Source organism: Chinchilla lanigera, unplaced genomic scaffold (assembly GCF_000276665.1).
Source record: "Chinchilla lanigera isolate Chin_1 unplaced genomic scaffold, ChiLan1.0 scaffold00039, whole genome shotgun sequence".
Classification (NCBI taxonomy): domain Eukaryota; kingdom Metazoa; phylum Chordata; class Mammalia; order Rodentia; family Chinchillidae; genus Chinchilla; species Chinchilla lanigera.
In genome coordinates this window covers 12,166,944-12,184,867 of record NW_004955440.1, presented here as the reverse complement: position 1 = coordinate 12,184,867, position 17,924 = coordinate 12,166,944, and positions in this window count along the sequence as shown.

Below are 17,924 nucleotides of genomic sequence, written 5' to 3'. Positions count from 1 at the left end.
ATCAAAGTTTAAAATCTGACTGGTAACAGCAGGGCCAGATCCATGTGTATAAATTGCTGAGCTGTGGTTTCCAAAGCTACCCAGTCCACGTGCATACACAAAGCTTGCATTTACCAGGCTTTGTAGCAGTGATCATATGCTTCTGTGGCTCAAGCTTTATTTCCTTGAGGGCTTCCCAGTCTGTTGCCCTTGTGAGAAAACCACATGATGCATGATCTTTTTAATCCATGCCAATTACAATCTTCTTAGTATTTCTCCCTTTAAGAAAACATCAATATGTAATACAACATCCACTGTTAATTTCCTGTCACCTTATCCGAAATTCTGTATTGCTTGTATCGTTTTTGTGTTATTTTATAAATGTATTTGTGTTTGTTAATATGTTTTTGTTCTCTTATCTTTACACTAAAAAAAGAAAACATGAATTTGTAATGAAATTTGGCTATACTGGTTTTAAGGTCTGAGATTTCTTCCCACGGAGCTCTTTTGGGATTCTGATCTCTATATATTTGAAAGATGGAACATCAGGCTTAAACGCTCATTGAAAGTTTCCTTAAGCCGTACTCCTGGCTCCACACACATGTGCTCTTCAACAGAGGAGTGAACTGCTTAAATCTGTTACAGACATATTTGATTGAAACAATCATTCAAACTCAATCTAAACAACCATTTCAGTGGGATGGAACTATTCATTAATTCATGGCACCTAAGTCGTAGTCATTATATGGGACCTCATAGAATGACAGGCTCAGGTTGTAGGCAAGGAGAAAACATGCTGCTCCAGTTTTCTGTCACTTGGACCCCTCTGTCACACATGGGATTTATGGTGACAAGCTATTGACCTTTTCTGATACGCACATTTTGTTAGAGACAGTATGTGCACCCTGTGAATGCTAAACTGATGGTGCACGTACCTTGTTCAGAAGTGTCGGCTTTACATATTCTTTTTAAGCTTGAAGTAACATCATTGGGAGACTTAGATCTGTCATATAAAATAACAATCTATCGTACAGATATTTTCAGGAAATATGTTGAAATATATGATCAATTTCTGCCTTTGTTTTTGCCTAATCTGGAGAGCATTCTACTAATTTGGTGCTAAAAGAATCCAGAAGCAAATTTGTGTAAACTTTTATACATGATTTCATCCAGGGTTATACACAGACAAATCAAAGGCCACGGATTCTCTTCTTGTGTTCTAATCCATCCCTTTCCCAAACGTTTGCATCAGAAGTTTTTGGAAAGCCCCTAAAATAAAAAAAAAATTATAAAGTCATATATGCAGCAATGAAGTCTAACAGCTTGTCAACTGTCAGGCATTTACATTAATAATAACATTAACAAAGCAAAAATTCAAGAATTTTTGGCACAACAAATAAAATTCAACAAGTTTCTCTCATTTAAGATACTTACTCCAATAATCACATACTTGTGGTGAAGGAAAAGAATTGAAAGGGTGTCAGAATAGATAAGGGTATATGGAGTCTTTGTAGGACAGATTATGAACTATCTCAGGTTACATTTAGTGAACTCTGATAATGAAAGATTATTGATTCTTGCTGAAGTTTTGTCTGATTTAAAAAGAGATTAATTTAAGCAAGTAGCATATTTTTGTTCAAAGCCTTTCTTCTCTATAGAGAATGGTTTCTTATATGTTTCCATACCAGGTCGCTCTCACTCTTCAAGGCATAGTGAATTGTGATCTCTTCCATAGAGTTGGGTTTGTGTTCACAGACAAAAAACAAATTTCTTTCTAGAAGCTGCTACATCAATTTCTCTGTGCATTTTTCCATATCATTTTGTGCTTTCATTCCTATTTTTGTTTTGTGTTTAGATATGTAAAAATATTGAAAGAATGATCAAAATTATAACAATATTCATTAGTCATTTTTCTTTGCATCTTTACTATACACATTTGAGGCACAGTTTGAAGATATGAAAGAGGCTATGTCTCTTTTATCCTATGTTACAGTAGGATAGGACTTTTATTTTACTTCTTGACATTTTGTTTTCAGGAAACGATTATTTCTTTAGGGTTTTGTACTGTGTTTCAATCTTAGGTTCTGAACATAATTGAACATTGGCTAATTTTGAATGGGGACCTATATAGCTTTATTTTTCCTTTCTTAAAATTCAAGTCACATTGGAAGGTGTCTGGTACTCTGAGATGTGCAATGGTAGCAGAATCAGGTAGCAGATTATCACAGGGATTTCTGGGAATTAAGTCTGTATTGTTTGAGTGAGGTCAGGTACTACAGAATTGCCCATAGGCCACATGGGGGAAGCATAAGTAAAATTCCTGCTTAGTTAGTAATAGAATAAAACAGCCAGCTCTACCCAGAATACTCAGTAGTGAAAGGTACAAGTGACTCCTTCTGTTCCTCCCAGAAGTTTTGTCTGACACTGGTGGTCTCAGCAGGCTCCACTCAACAAGTTGCCACCAAACTCATAAAATGAAAGGCTTATTTTATATTTTGTCACCTCTTAACCTAGACAAGTATAGATTTACCAGAAATTTACACCATTAAAATCTACAGAAATGATAGTCATGCCACATATTCACCTCAGCCACTTTCGAGTTTGATGGTGACCAATAATAGTCCACTTCAACTTTTCCTGAAACTCTTACTGTTTAAAGCAAAATTGTTCTCTTAATTGTGTCTAAGAGAATAAATAAGGCTGTAATATAAGAAGATTTAAATATTTAGCTATACAAGATTGCAGAAGTCTGTAACTCAAAAAAACAAGGCAAATGGAAAGTTGAAATAAAATATTTCATATATGAATTATTGAGAGATACATATAACCATTGCTTTTAAAGTGTTCCTATAGATCAATAAGAAAAAGGGATTGAAAAACTCCTAATATCTTAAGAACTTGCTGAAAACTATTACAAGTAACCAAAGCACAAATAAAAAATTAAATTCACTTCAATAATAATTAAATTTATTTTTTGTAATCTATCAGATGGAAAAACAATATGTTAAGATTAGAAAATATTCAGGGTAGATGTAATCTTAAATTTTGTACAATTTTTGTACATTTCATACATTTTTAAATGGGATAATTGATTAGAGCCTTTTTGAAGATAAAATTGTCAATCAATACTAAAACTGGGTTTCTAAATACCCATCTAGCTAGCATTTTTACTTCTAGAAACTTATTCTGTAAAAATGTCCCCATGATGGACATACATATATAAAAATCTTACAAAAATATTGTGGATAACTTTATAAACTTTTAAAGAACCTAAGTACAAACTAGCTGAGAGCATTAATGTAATGTATTGTGTAATGTATATGCATATAGATTTATCACTATCTTCAGCTTATTTTTATTCTTATTTTATTTTATTTTTTTAAGAGTAGGGAAATTTATTGGGGAAAACGAAGAGCTGCTGTGAGAATAGGAGGGCTCCTGAATGGGTTGCCCAAGCTTACTTTTAAATATAAGCGAGGTGTGGTTAATCTACTGATAGGTGAAGCATAAGCTGAAGAACAAATTGATACTATGCTCCTGATTCACATAAAAATCGGAAAATTATTAATACATACATAAAAGCTGAAATATGGATAAATTCATTGAAAAGGGTCTTTTCATGAGACAATTATGGAAGACATTAAATGCTAGATTATATTTCCCCATTACTTAAATTTTGCACACATGATATTATTTGTTTTAGTTTGAGAGCAATATAAACTGCTGTTCAAAGAATTTAAATGACTTCTAACAAAGTACCAGTAAAATTCTAATGGGCAAAATTTGTAGAGAAATCTATTTGAAAGTAACTATTACAAGTATTTTTTGAGTATTAGTACTTCAATCTAGACACTTCAGGACAATAATTTATTGGGAGATTCTCAAAAATACTATTAAAAATCAATAATACTTGCTATTTTAATTCTTAGCATAACTTTTTAAAAATCACTTGAATAGTTCTGTAAAACTCTCACCTTATGAAATTTTTCATTTGTGATATTGAATGTCAAGGAAAACAAGAAATGTGTTGTGTCCCATGAAAGTAATCCATGTCCTCAGAAAACATCTAAATAAGTATACACCAGAGGATCCAAAAGAAGCCCACTGCTTTCTTTTTCCAAATATTTCATGATCGCTATTCTCTGTTTTGACTAACATCACATTTTATTTTTGAACATTAAGAACAAATACAAATGTAAATTGTAGAGGTACTTTTTATGAAATCAAATAAAATCATTGTCCCATTCCATCTAAAACTGCATTACCATGGGTAAACAATAAATCAGTTATTGATTTCAAGTGGACAGAAGTTACTTCACTAGGCACAGATTCACTCGGAAAAGAATTCATCTGTGAATAACACATCATCCTATCTTCCAGCTAAGCATTAAATATAATAAAAAATGTTTTTCCTTGTCTTTTGCCTCAAATTTTAAACCCTGAGAAAGGCATTTAATGTACGTAAAAGGAAATAGACTCCAATACAATTCCATAAAGTTGCAAAAGTAATCTGTTATTTTAATGGCAAAAGACGTCACAAATATTATAATGCTACCATTATTTAGAGTTTTGCATGTATAATTTATCTAGAGATTCATTTTTAACAAATACTGTCCCTAATAAAATACATATACAAAGTGTAAGACAATCTTACTGGGTAGCATTAACCTTTACTTAATCATAAAACAATGAGAAATATTGGGCTGTTTTCTTAAGGATTAAGAAATCGGTTTTTGAAATGGATAAACATTTGTCCCTGCTGGAAGTTTCTTCGGCAGTAATGCATCATTATGCCTGACTAGCCCTAGAAACCTTGGAAAGACAAAATATGTACATGTTGGTTGTTAAGCATATGGGATGTGTTTTTGCTTTGTCACCTGGCAACCAAAAGATTTTTGAACTTTGCCAAAATCCAAACTTTTGGGACTCTTAAAATGCTTAATTTTTATTTTCATAAAATACAACCCAAGGTATGTTTTTGTTTGGAGAGCTAATTGTACCTCTTGAATTTTGACAGATTTGGCAAAGTAGTTTTTAATTTCACAATATGCCAACTTCAATTTAGATCGAAGTGCCTATTAGTTAGTTAGACCTACAAGAATGGCTAATGAATTTTAAAAATCGCATCGATTTTGTGACTTTATCATGTCTTGATGTAGCCATGAAAGTGAAACAACCATAGAAAAAGGAATTGGAAGATGCATGCTCTTTTGTTTTTTTTTTTATTTTAAAGAGAAGAAAAATAAACCATAAAAACAATGGTATAAAATTCCAAAACAAGATTGTAGAGCGTGACAGTGTTCGGTACGTTATGCATTGTTATCATCAAAGTAGTTGCTCATAATACACGATATAGGAATGGAAATATGATCAAGCAGTATAGGCATATTCGTATCCTTTCAATGAGCTAATAGCAATTAGTAGTACTTGGCTCTGTTTTTTCAACTAGACCTGAGACTTCAGAAAATTATGTAATCCCTCTGCTACCCATTTCTTCATTTGTAAATTAAGGAGGATCAGTTAAAACTTTCAAATAGTTGTAAAAAGTATTTGAGGTGTATATTTCCTTTTTAAATGGAAAGAACATCAAAGTTTTTGAGTGTAGGACACATGGGTTCACAAGTCTCTTGTTCTTATGAATTTCATGTCAATATCTGACTCATTTCCATCCCAAAATCTGCCAGTGTGCACTAACATAAACCTAGTGTTTGGTCTTTTGTTTTGTTTTGTTTTGTTTTTCTCCGGTACCGGGAATCCAACTCACAACCTTGTGCTTGCCAGCAGGCACTGTGCCGCTGAGCTAAATCCCCAGCCCCAAACCTAGTGTTTATAAAAGATAAATCCCACTAAAATACATGTGGTTGTGATTAACTTTTTTTTGTCCTTTGGAGACAGGGTCTTGCTATGCAGTTCAGGCTGGCCTTGAAATCACTTTGTAGCTCAGGCTGGCCTCAAACTTGCAATGATCCTCCTGCTTCAGCCTCCTTAGTGCCGGGATTGCAGGTGTGCACCATCACTCCCAGCTAGTGTGATTACTCTAACAAAACATTTCTCTCCATTATTACTGATCATCATCAAAAATATTGAATCATTTTCTATTTAAAAAAAAAGATCTGCTCTTTCCGTTATTCCATTACGAATATGTGCCAAGAATAGGCCAAGCTGCTTATCCCAATCTAATTTGTTCACATGAATTTTCACGCATACTGAGCCATCTGAGAAGGTGAATCAAACTAAGGAGTCTATTGTAATGAACAAAACTCAAAACAAAATGAAACGACTTCTTGATAGCACCCCCAGTGTACCTCATGTAAGGTTGAACATGTTCACTGTCTTTAAAGTCTAACTTCTTGCTATTTCATCACTGATGTAACATTCAAAGGCTGTGGGACTCAGGAGTAAATATTTGTCACGGAAGAGCATCAGCCTATGGCAAAATAGACACCAGAGTGCAACTTAATTTGTGTTTGTTCAGAGGAAAGACTATTCAGATTTTTATTATCCTAATGATAAAAAAATTGCTTTTGCTACTTGTTCCAGTAAAAGAGAAAAATATTCTTAAATGCTAAAACAATAGTAGCTTCTTTGGTGAGTGATGGGCCACTTAGTAATAATGTAGTACATTTTGAACAGATCTGTAGTTTTTCAAAGACAAACATCAAGTGGAAAGAAAAAGGTTATGTCACCTTCACCCTCACAGCACTGTCATTTATATGCTATCAGCTCATTAAATTCACATTAGGACACTCCATGGGACTTGAGTTGCTATTAGTGCACCTAAAATGGCATAACAAAATCTCAGTTCACTCTAAGAGAGATGGCATTGCGACATTTTGTATTTCATCACTGAATTATTACAGTCTCAGATGCATTCTGCTGTGATGGTAATGGAAGCAGGAGTGCAAGACAGGAAAGCTGTCCATTTGGTATTCCCCAGAGAGAGAAAAAGCAAAGTTTGACTAGAAAAACATTAAAGAAGTGAAAGTAAAGCATTAACAATTTAACCCCTGTATCAAGCTGAAAATACATAAGCCAAATGTTGCATTTTGAAATAGGCTCAAGGAACTGAAGCTAAAATTAATATACTGAATACCTCAGGAGATTGACTGGTTACTTGATATTTGTCTGGAGGTGGATGACCCTCTGGATTCCATATTATCTTCAGAAATTACTCACTGGTAGTGGAGGACAGTAAGCACTGTCTATTATGTTTTCACCAGTCATGTCCCTGTGAAAAATGGAGGTAGTCCCTGAAAAGAAAATGACCTGGTGACAAATATGAATATTGGTAGTTTTCTCCATGAAAATAAAGTCTTTTCAGGATGATGAAACAGACTTTGTCAACTTTTCTGAACTACATGCATCTATATAAGTTTTCATGCAATAACTTCAGAAGTATTTACAATTATCAAATTATTCTTTGGCCTAAAATAGTGAATAAAGAAAGAACTCTAGCTTAACGGAAATTAATGTATGCCATTACGATTATTTTGCTTCTCAAAATCTTTACACCTGGGAGAATTTTGTTATTTATATAACCAGCAGAAAAACATGAGAGTATATGAGTGATACAGTATGCTCATATACAAAAGCAAAAAATAACATTTTTATTTAATATGAGATGAAATTATGTAAAGAAACAAGTATACTCAATTCTAAAGATTATTTTTCTGGGACAGAAATAGAATTTGAATATAAAGAACATGACTAATTTAAAATCTTTATGGTGTTGTAGATTAACAGAGTTGCCACAGTATTTTATGATCAAGAGTTTATATCACTGTGCACATTAGACAGGTATTTGACTTTGTGACTACTGCTTTTATTTTTATCTGTTATTAAATACAGTAAAAATTAAATCAAATACATAGCAATATGAATACTTGGTCTTCACTAGTACACTGGGATTGTAGCTGTAGCTCTGTTGATAGGATTTTCTCATTTAAAAGATGAAGGGATTGACATAGACAATCACTAAACTTCCCCACAACTGTTCAAAATTTGGTATACGAGAAGCTGAGTGTTGAAAAGAGATGCACAATAGGAGCCTAAGAGGTTGGTCTTTGCTCTCTACTGACAACCTAGGAGATCAGTTAGTGTGTTATTTATGTCAGGCCTGCTTTTCTTTCTACAAAGCAAGGCAAAATACTTTGTAGTCTGTAAAAAACAAGCAAACGGAAAACTGAGATCTCACTTTTGTGTCTTTGTGGTCCCCAAAACTCCCCTAGCTCTATTAGATTTTTAACCATGTGGTAGTAGACAAAATACAAATGCCTATCAAATATCATCTGAATTTACTGGGTTTCTCCAAAGAAAGAGGAGAGATAGATGGCAGAAGATAGATGGATAGATAGATAGATAGATAGATAGATAGATAGATAGATACATAGATACATAGATACATAGATACATAGATAGACGATAGATAGGCTTTGACCATTGTGGAATCTGAGAAGTCTCACAGATCTCTATGTATAAGTTGGAGAAACAAGCAAGTTGGTGCTTTGACTGATTCTGAACAGAAAGATCTGAGAGCAGGAAAGCTGGTCACAGTCCCAGTCTCAGGACAGACGAAAGATGAGAAATGCCTGCTCCAGCAGTGAGACAGAAAGGAGCAACTCTTTCTCTGCTTTTTGCTTTGTTCAGGCCCCAGGTAGATTGCATGACACCCGGCTACTCTGGAGAAGGCAGTCAGTTGTACTGAGGCCCCAATTTCAACTGCTCATTTCATCCAGCAATCCCCTCACAGGTATACTGAGAATTCATGCTTAATCTAAGCACAACAAGTTGATCAAAATGACATATACAGTCACCCATCACACCGCTTTACATTTCGTCTCACAACCCACTCCCAAGTTGCTTCCTGTAACCTCAGATGAACAGCTCTAAGTCAAATATTGAGGCATCTACATCTATCTTTGAATGTTTTACGTCATAATTTCTCACAACTTTTTTTGTCTCTTCACCTGAGACGAGTTCAGTCATTAGGATATTTGTGTAACACCTGTAATATTTCATCTGATTCATGGATGACCTTTCTAACAAATAAGCAAAATGCAATCCACCAAGGTAAATGAGTTATGGGAGAGGAGATCGGAGAAGGCTAAGATCAGGACAGAATCAAAGGCTCATGCTTCTCTAGCCAGCGTCCTGTGAAGTTAGGGTTATGACCTCCTATTATCATGCTTTTGGCTCTACATGGTTGACAACAAGGCAAATGCTTTCAGCAATATTTGTATTCACCACAAAATAAATTGTTACTGTAAAATGATAAGACTCTTATGGAAGAATGTGAAGAATCCATTGGCCTTGAGCAAACATTTTTCAAGACAGACCAATTCATTTCTGGAACCCGCTGAAATAAAATGGGTAATAGATGATCACTTGCTCAACCTGAGAACAAGTTCTGATCTATATTTAATACATTCAATATACTCTTAGAATTGCATTCTAAATCATATTCATCATTATGTCACTAAGCCAACCGCAGTGCCTGGGCAAAAAGACAGTCGTGTTACGAGTATGTGCTGTCCTGAATCATTGAATTTGACCATCTCAGAAATGCCAGTGTTTAGAGTTGTGTATCCCTTAGTTGTGCCGCCACTGTTAAAAACAACAAAATATTTTTATGTTATAAAATCTCAATACCAAGCAGAGTATTTTAGTTATATAGTCTGTACTTTGATATTATGCTTCTTAAGTAGAAAATTACCCTAAAAGCATAAATACAGCTATTAAGCATTACCTTGAGAATTGAAGCTGACATCATTCAACATAAAATAAATGAGATTAGCCATTTGTAGAAGAAACCTTTCCTAGGAGGCTCTTTTACACGTCTTTATCATAAGATGAATAGGGCTAAGATTCAACAAGGAGCCTAGAGAACTTTGATCCGAAAACCCCACAGGGAAGATAGTAATCAAAAGTGTAAACAATGAAAATCAACTAAAAAGTAATTAATTTTGTGAAATACCCATCAAAAACAAACATTGCAACAGAATTTTTAAGTAAATGCTAAAATCTGTCAGGTTTATTGAGCACTAATCAGAAAGAGGAAAGAAGATTGGTTGTCTTGGCAGACAGGAACCTGAAATGCAAAGGGAAGCGTCAGTTCATCGATAATTATACGCACAACATTCCCCTCTACCATCCACTTCTTTTGCTTTGCCTCTTGACAAAAGACAGCAGATTTCACTTCCACTTCCCAAGGAAACTTTTGGTTGGGAAATAGTGTACACTTGTCAGCTGATTCTGGTATTCTGTTCACAACACAGTGTTGAGGATATAAGTGGACAAATTAGCATTTTGGTTGGTAAATACGTTGCCTGTGCGTTTGTTTGCATTACTGAGTGCTTTGGAGATGGATCATCCTCATAAAAACTGGCTAAGTAGTGGTAGTGTTCTTAACCCAGCAAAGTTTAGATCCACCCCTTGCACTGAAGTCACTTTAGTAAAAGTTACAGCAATGCCATTGGCTCCTGCAGAAGCAAGAAACGACCTCTCTGTTTTACTAACTCATAATTACAAATGAGAAACATGTCTTAAGACAAAGACGGTCAAAAATGAAGAAAAATAATGTGTACCACAGCCACTTCCCAGAGATTCACATTATGTATTTATAAAATGCATTGTAAAAGTAAGTCTGGTTAATATCTTGCAACCCAGCTTTTTCATCTCACCATACTAAGCTTTCTGGAATAAACTGTGGAAAATTGTGTTGGGGTATCGTGGATGTGAGGTCCCTAAGATACCTGAACAGACAGCCTCTCATCAAGGAATTCTACCACCTACATGTTGATAAAAATGGTAATTTCTGAGCATGTATGTGAATGGTGATCAAAATAAGGTCAATGATTAAATTAAAAATACCACTATAGCAAAAGACGCATTGCCATTAGTCCTTTATAAAATACTCACTTTTGCTTCAGTTATACGTATCCTATTGCTATGGACACTTCCTGAAGTAGTTCTGAACTTTCTTTCTTATGAGTGTCTTAAGCTGTACTTTAGTTTTCTGTGGCTTGATGTCCTGAATCAATAAAAAAAAAAAAAATTACCTTCTATGATCACTTTGACTGGGCAAGAGGCAGAAGTCACACATTACCAGATCCAGTGAATAAGATGGATGATGACACACTGTAATGTTTTTATTTGACAGAGATTTCTGCACCAGCAGCAGTGTACAACATGAAACAGTCTCCTCATGGTGAATGAAACAGGTTGCCAAGTTTTCTAAGCACACCTTTTCTTAAACACTCTAATAAGCTTTTATGATTGAGTTCACTGTAGTGCTCCTGGATACAAACTCAGGAATCACTATTCATAATTTCTTCAAGGTTAAAAAACACTATCAACATCACCTGTGGCATGTGTACCCCAGCTGCTTTTACTCATACTTTTAGTAACAACTGGGAGCAAGAAGCAGAAAATAAAGTTGAAAAATGTAAATTTTCACCTGAAGGGGACCATGTTGGGGTCAAAGGATGTGTGGTTGCTGGAGATCTTATTGCCATTAAAAAGAGGAAATGTAGTTTGAGTAGGGGCAGGAAAGATACCTTGAAATCATCTCATGATTCAGCAAGACCCCACCCATTACAGGGTCAAGGGTGCAAACAGGTACATATTTTATTTGAGTAGACAGTCCCTGTACCTCTGCTCCAGAAGGACCACCATAGGGAGCTGTTTCCATGGATTCATTTCACCATGTTCAGCCATCCAGGCCCTCAGAGCCATCTTCTAAGCCTCTATCATCCAGGGAGGCTAATTTCTGCTCCTGCTGGTAGTAGACATCAGCATCATACACTTCATAGTTTTTTTAATTTTTAAGTTTTTGGCATGCAGAATGCAACAGTTGCTGGATCATGGAAGTTCCCATCCAGGTTTCAAAGAGGTTAGGCAGACTGCCCTCTAAGGAGGCAATGTGTGAAGCTGTGGAAGTGAATCAAAAGTGTAGTGGAGATTCCAGGAGGTTGAGAAATGAGAGGTATGGAATGTCTGTTGCTAAATGCAGAAAGCTCAAGAGAGAAGCCACGTAGCTTGCAAGGGCTGAGACTACGCAAGACTCCTGGAATTCACACCTTGCCTCCATGTACCCCAGATGGCAGACACGGAACTACACGCAGGACTTAATGCTTGTCCTGCTGAGTTTTGCTCTCAGTAAATCCGTTTATTTCATATCCTCCTATGCTTCCTTTTTGGAATGGGGGTGCTTACCCTGTGCCATTACATATTGAGAGTACGTACTTTATCTTTTGCATTTTCTGGAGTTTATTGCTAAAAGTTCACCTTGCATCCTAGAGAATCCTTTGGGGCCAAACATTTGATCATTGTGGGGACTATTGAGACTCTGGGGGAAGGGATTGCTACATTTTGAGTTGTATGAAGAAACTTGTGATAAGTTGGTATAAGCAGGGGGCTGGGGATCTAGCTCAGCGGCACAGGGCCTGCTTGGCAAGCTCAAGGTCGTAAGTTTGGTTCTCCGTACCGAAAAAAAAAAAAAAAACAAAAGGTTGGTATAAGCAGATTCATTGAAACATAAGACTTTGAGGAAGAAAGGTGTGAACATTGTATCAAGCTTCAAACTTTAACTGCATCTAATGTATGATGAGAATAAAGGAATGTTCAATGGGTAAGTGTAAGGAGGAAGTTATAAAGATCAATTCTAGTATAGTAACTAAAGCAATCCTGCCTATTTTCTCCTTTTATCTTCCATTAAATTTTCTTTATTTTTTTGTTACAGACTGTTAAAATTTCAAGTTAACTTTTAGAATGTACAACCAAGTAGGACTGTGATGGACTCAAAGAAAAACTGAAGTCAAACTATGGAGAATATGATAAATGAAGAGATATATTATGTATTTTTGGAGGAGATTTGAACATTTTCATTTAGACAAAATACAGGTGTAGCATATTAAGCAAACACAAAATTTGTTGCATTTTTTTATCTGTGTATGCATGAAAGTGTGACATAAACTCTTAGAACACTGTAATGAATAGATTTCCTGAAAAATGAAGAAATAGAAATCTCTTCTACTTTTAAGCTCCTTCTGTGTGGCAGATACTACCATTTTGCACATGTACCAATTGGTTCACCTTCTCTTTTACTAACAAACTATGGTGTTTGTGGGCATCAAATGAACACTGTAAAACAAACCCGAGGCAAGAGGAATACACTGACAATGGCTGCAGGAAAGAATGGAAAAAGGTCCCTCCCTCCCTCCATCTTTCTCCCTCTTTTCTCTCTGTGTGCTAAGGCTGGCATTGAACTTATCATACTCTGGAATTGCTTCCAAACTGGCTGGGGTTACAGGCAGGCACCACCACACCCACCTAAGTCCTTGTCCTTTGATAAAAAGAAAAGCAGAACAAAAAACAACAAAAAACTGAATCACTAGCCCAACTCCAGGACAGCTTACCTCTGGATCTCTTATGGGAGATAAAAATACTGCGATTCTTTTGCCCATTGTGAGTTGAGTGTTCTGACTCTTGAATTAAAACATGCTTTAACTTCTTCAAGCATAACTCCTGACTCACACTGGTTTATAATTTAAGGACATTTCTACTTCTAATTTATTATCAACTTATCAATGACACATTCCCTGATGATTCAGTACAAATGGCAGCCCTTCTCTCATACTCTCAATAGAAAGGTTGGTTATGACAGACACAAACTGGAAAAAGAACCCCACTTACTTAAAAAATTCAATTTTTTAGCATCCTCAACAGCCCTTATCAAAATCATTAACACCTCTTATTTCCAAAGGGAAAAATAATAGCTTCATGATGTACAGATCAAGTTCCTTCACAATGATTGAACACTGGGACAAGTGGACATCACATAGTTCTGGGTAAGGACATGTAATCATTGCAATGGTGGATCTACTAGAAGTCATTGGAATTTAGTCACACAAAACACCAAGGAAACACAAATGAAATTACAAGATAACATGCATTTCTAACACTATTAATGTCAAGATAAGAAACTTAGGGAAAGAGGCTGAACACTTATGGCAACTGAGCGCACTAAGAAGAAAAGAAATACAGAGTTCAACTAGGGCAGACGAAAAATGTGAGTGAGGACTGCGAGTTAAATGGCAGCACCTCAGAACTGCATCCGTGTTAAAGTCCTTGATTTTGTGCACAGTGAATGTCCTGTATGACCTTGAAGATGACATGAATCATCTACTGAACCGCATGATGACTATAAATGAAAAGGGTGTTTATAACTGTGTCCTATACAATCAGTACATAAAGGAAAATGAAATAATTATAGTGCTTTAAAATTGTTATCTATATTAGAAATTAAAATACAGATGGAGAACTTCTTCCAACTGAGCAAATCACTTTCTTTTTGGAGGAATATACAAATTCAGACTGTGATATTCCAGTTTCAATTTAGATGGGTCTCTTGAACAGAGGGTATAGAAAGAAATTGAGATGGTAATGTCGTATGTTTTACCACATATGCTGAAGAATAGAGAAAAACAATCTTCAAAGAAAGAGGGAGAAAATTTCTGAAAGCGTGACAGAAGAGCCAGAAAGCTTTCCTAGGTTCTGTTAGTATAGTATTGGCTTCAGTGTTTCTTTATAGGTTTGACTTAATTCTTATCCTTTGCTTATAAAATACTTATAAATTAACATAAATAATATTTTGCCTACATTCCCTTATGATTTTTGCTTATTTTAAGTATGGTCATTTTTTTATTGCCGTTTATTGAGTTCTAACTCTACCATGATGCTAGTGATTGAATTTGTCCCCCTCCAAAATTTAAATATGAAATGTAATGGCCAATTACTAAGGGATGAATTCTAGGGAAGACCTTATTTTTCTCAGTGAAGTCTTTTAGTTTCCAGATTTTTTTAAATGACTTTATTTTTTCAGATGGCCTGTTAGAAACATCCCTCACCCATTTCTATTGCATCAGAAAATACATACCTCCTTTTTCCCTACAGCCCCTCCAGCACTTGTTATTGGTTGATTTCTTGCTGACAGCCATTCTTTCTGGGGTGAGATGGAATCTCAGTGTTGTTTTAATTTGCAATTCTCGAATGACTAATGATGTTGGAGATCTTTTCATATATTTATTTACCATATGTATTCATCTGAGAAGTGTGTATCCATCTCAGATGCCCATTTTTGGATTGGGTCTTTGAATTTGGGGGGTATAATTTTTTTCCGTTCTTTATATGTTCCAGATAAAAGCCCTTTGTCTGAGGGACAGTTGGCTAAAAATTTTTTCCCACTCTGTGAGCTTCCTTTTTAATCTGTTGGTGATTTCTTTTTATGTGCAACAATTATTTAATAAGATGAAATTCAGGTTGTTGATTCTTGGAGGTATTTTCCATACAATTTTGTTTTTGTTCATCAGCCCTCTGCTTACCCCTATGTCTTCAAGATTTCTATCTACTTTGTCTTCCAATATATTTAGTGTTTCAGTTTTAATATTTAGGTCTTTGATTAACTTTGACCTTAGTTTAGTGTATGGTGACAGACATGAGCCTAGTTTTATTCTCTGGCATGTGGAAAGGCAGTTTTTGCAGCACCGTTTATTAAAGAGACTATCTTTCTTCCAGTGAACATGTTTGGCCCTTTTGTCAAAGGTAAGGTTGCTGAGTGTGTCTTCATCTTCTAATCTGCTCCACTGTTCTTCATGTCTTTTTTTTTTGCCAGTACCATGCTGATTTTATCACAATAGCTTTGTGCTATAATTTTATGTCGAGGATTGTGATGCTTCCTGCCTTGCTTTTGTTGCCTAGGATTGCTTTTGCTATTGTAGGTCTCTTCTGTTTCCAAATGAATTTTAGGTAGACTGCTACAACCACTGTGGAAATCAGTGTGAAGATTCCTCAAAAACTAGGCTTAAGTGTTCCATTCAACCTAGCTATTTCCCTTCTGAGTATTTTTCCATAAGAATTAAAAACATCATTAAAAACATCATACCATAGCAATATCTGTGCACCCATGTTTACAGCAGCACAATTTGGAGTAGCTAAATCTTGGAAACTACCCTAATGTCCATCAACTGAGGAATGGATAAAAAAAGATGTGGTATTTTTATGCAATGCAGTAGTACTCAGCTATAAAGAAGAACAAACTCGAGGCTTTCATAGGTAAATTAATGCAACTGGAGACCATATTCATAAGTAAAATAAATCAGACTCCCGTGTGTAAACATCTTATTGTCTCCCTAGTATAAGAAACTGAAAAAGTAAACAAGATAAAAAATGTACAATAGATATTGTTAAAGGGAAAGAAACTGCTCAAAAGGAAAGAATAACTGGAATGAGGGAAAGGAAAAAAAGAAGGAAGGGGAAAAAAGACATGTATATATGTACACAAAGTAGCTAAGATAATTATACTACTAATTTCTATTAGTTCATTGAAAGGAACTGGCTATGCTTACATTGTTTAATCAATTTTACATACTTATGCCTTATAATCTGAGCAACTACTTTGAAGATAACAATATGCCATATATTAACCATTGTTAATTTCCTATCTTGTTTTGAAATTCTGTACCTTTCTTTTTATTATTTTTCTTTCTTTAAAAAAAAATTATAAAGAAAAGAAAAAGAAAACACATTGCAAAATCAAGTCTTTGGATAGGAAGTTTTTGGTTTTGTCTTTTTCTTTTTTTTTTTTTTAACAGCAGATAATATCAAGATGACTTTTATTGAAGCGACTCTCTTGAACATGTTACCCTTCTTGTTCACAAACTACACCTTCATTAAATTATTTGTGGCACTCTCCAGGCTTTTGACTTACAAAGAAAGTTTTATTAACTCTCACTAAAACTGAGTATTTTGCTGATGCAACATGTGTTTTAGTCAGACATCTATTTATTTGACTTAATTATAGTGTCTGTGAACTTTTGCCCAGAAGTAGTTTTAATGGTAAGAACAAAACCTGAAACTTTTAATGAAATAGATAAACTTTTGTAATATATTATTTTTCTGGCAGAATAAATATGCTCCTCAAAATAACTCAGTTAATCAGAGGTCAGTTTTTACTTTGGGATGATTATTAATATTTTAAATAGTTTGAAGCATAAAGTACACACACATAAACACATTCAACCTATAACAAATTAAATGAATATTTTAAACTGATTATGATGAAACAGGAATCAAGAATGTAGCCATGAACACATACACCATGATTTCAGCCTTGTACCTTTATATCATGGGTAGGGTGTGCGTGAAAATAAAATCATTAGGCACTGCAAAAGCAATAAGGAAAACTTGGGAAGCAGGATGTATGGCAATATCCTTATCCACCTACATTGTGGCAATGTTTATTCAGTCACAGGTCTCTCATGGTGTGACCCTTGACATTTCTTAGTTATATCTGTGCTCCCTCATACTTCTTAGACTTAACCCTCTTTCTTTACAACAGTCAGCTGCTGCATTACATGGGAAATACATTTCATACTTCTATTTCTGCATCCTGATGATTTCTCATGCTTGGCATTGTTATCCTTTCAAACTGTTATTCATTGTGTAACTCTCCAGCAGGCCTCCTTTCACCTCTTGCCATGACATTGGCATCGGAGTTTCTATCCATTTGTGAGGAACCTGATTATAAGTATAGGAAAATATCCAGAATGTTCCTCTAAAGACAAGAGACATACACAGCGAACACCAGGGTCCCTTCAGAATTTTACTACCATAGCCAAGGAGTTAGATCAAGCAGAGCAGGGTCAGAGGTCAAGGTGGCTAAAGTGAAGGGACAGAGGAAAAATCAAAGGGAAATGACTCAAAAGGTCCTCGTTAAATAATGGAAAGATTATAACCAAGAGCTGGAATGCTTGAAGCTAATAAGGTTTAGGCCCAGTTCCTGAACTGGGATCCTGAATTGGTTATCTGCACAATGGCTGCATAATCCCCACCTTGGATGTGAAGTTGTGATTAAATTATCAAATTAGGGGCTGGGGATTTAGCTCAGC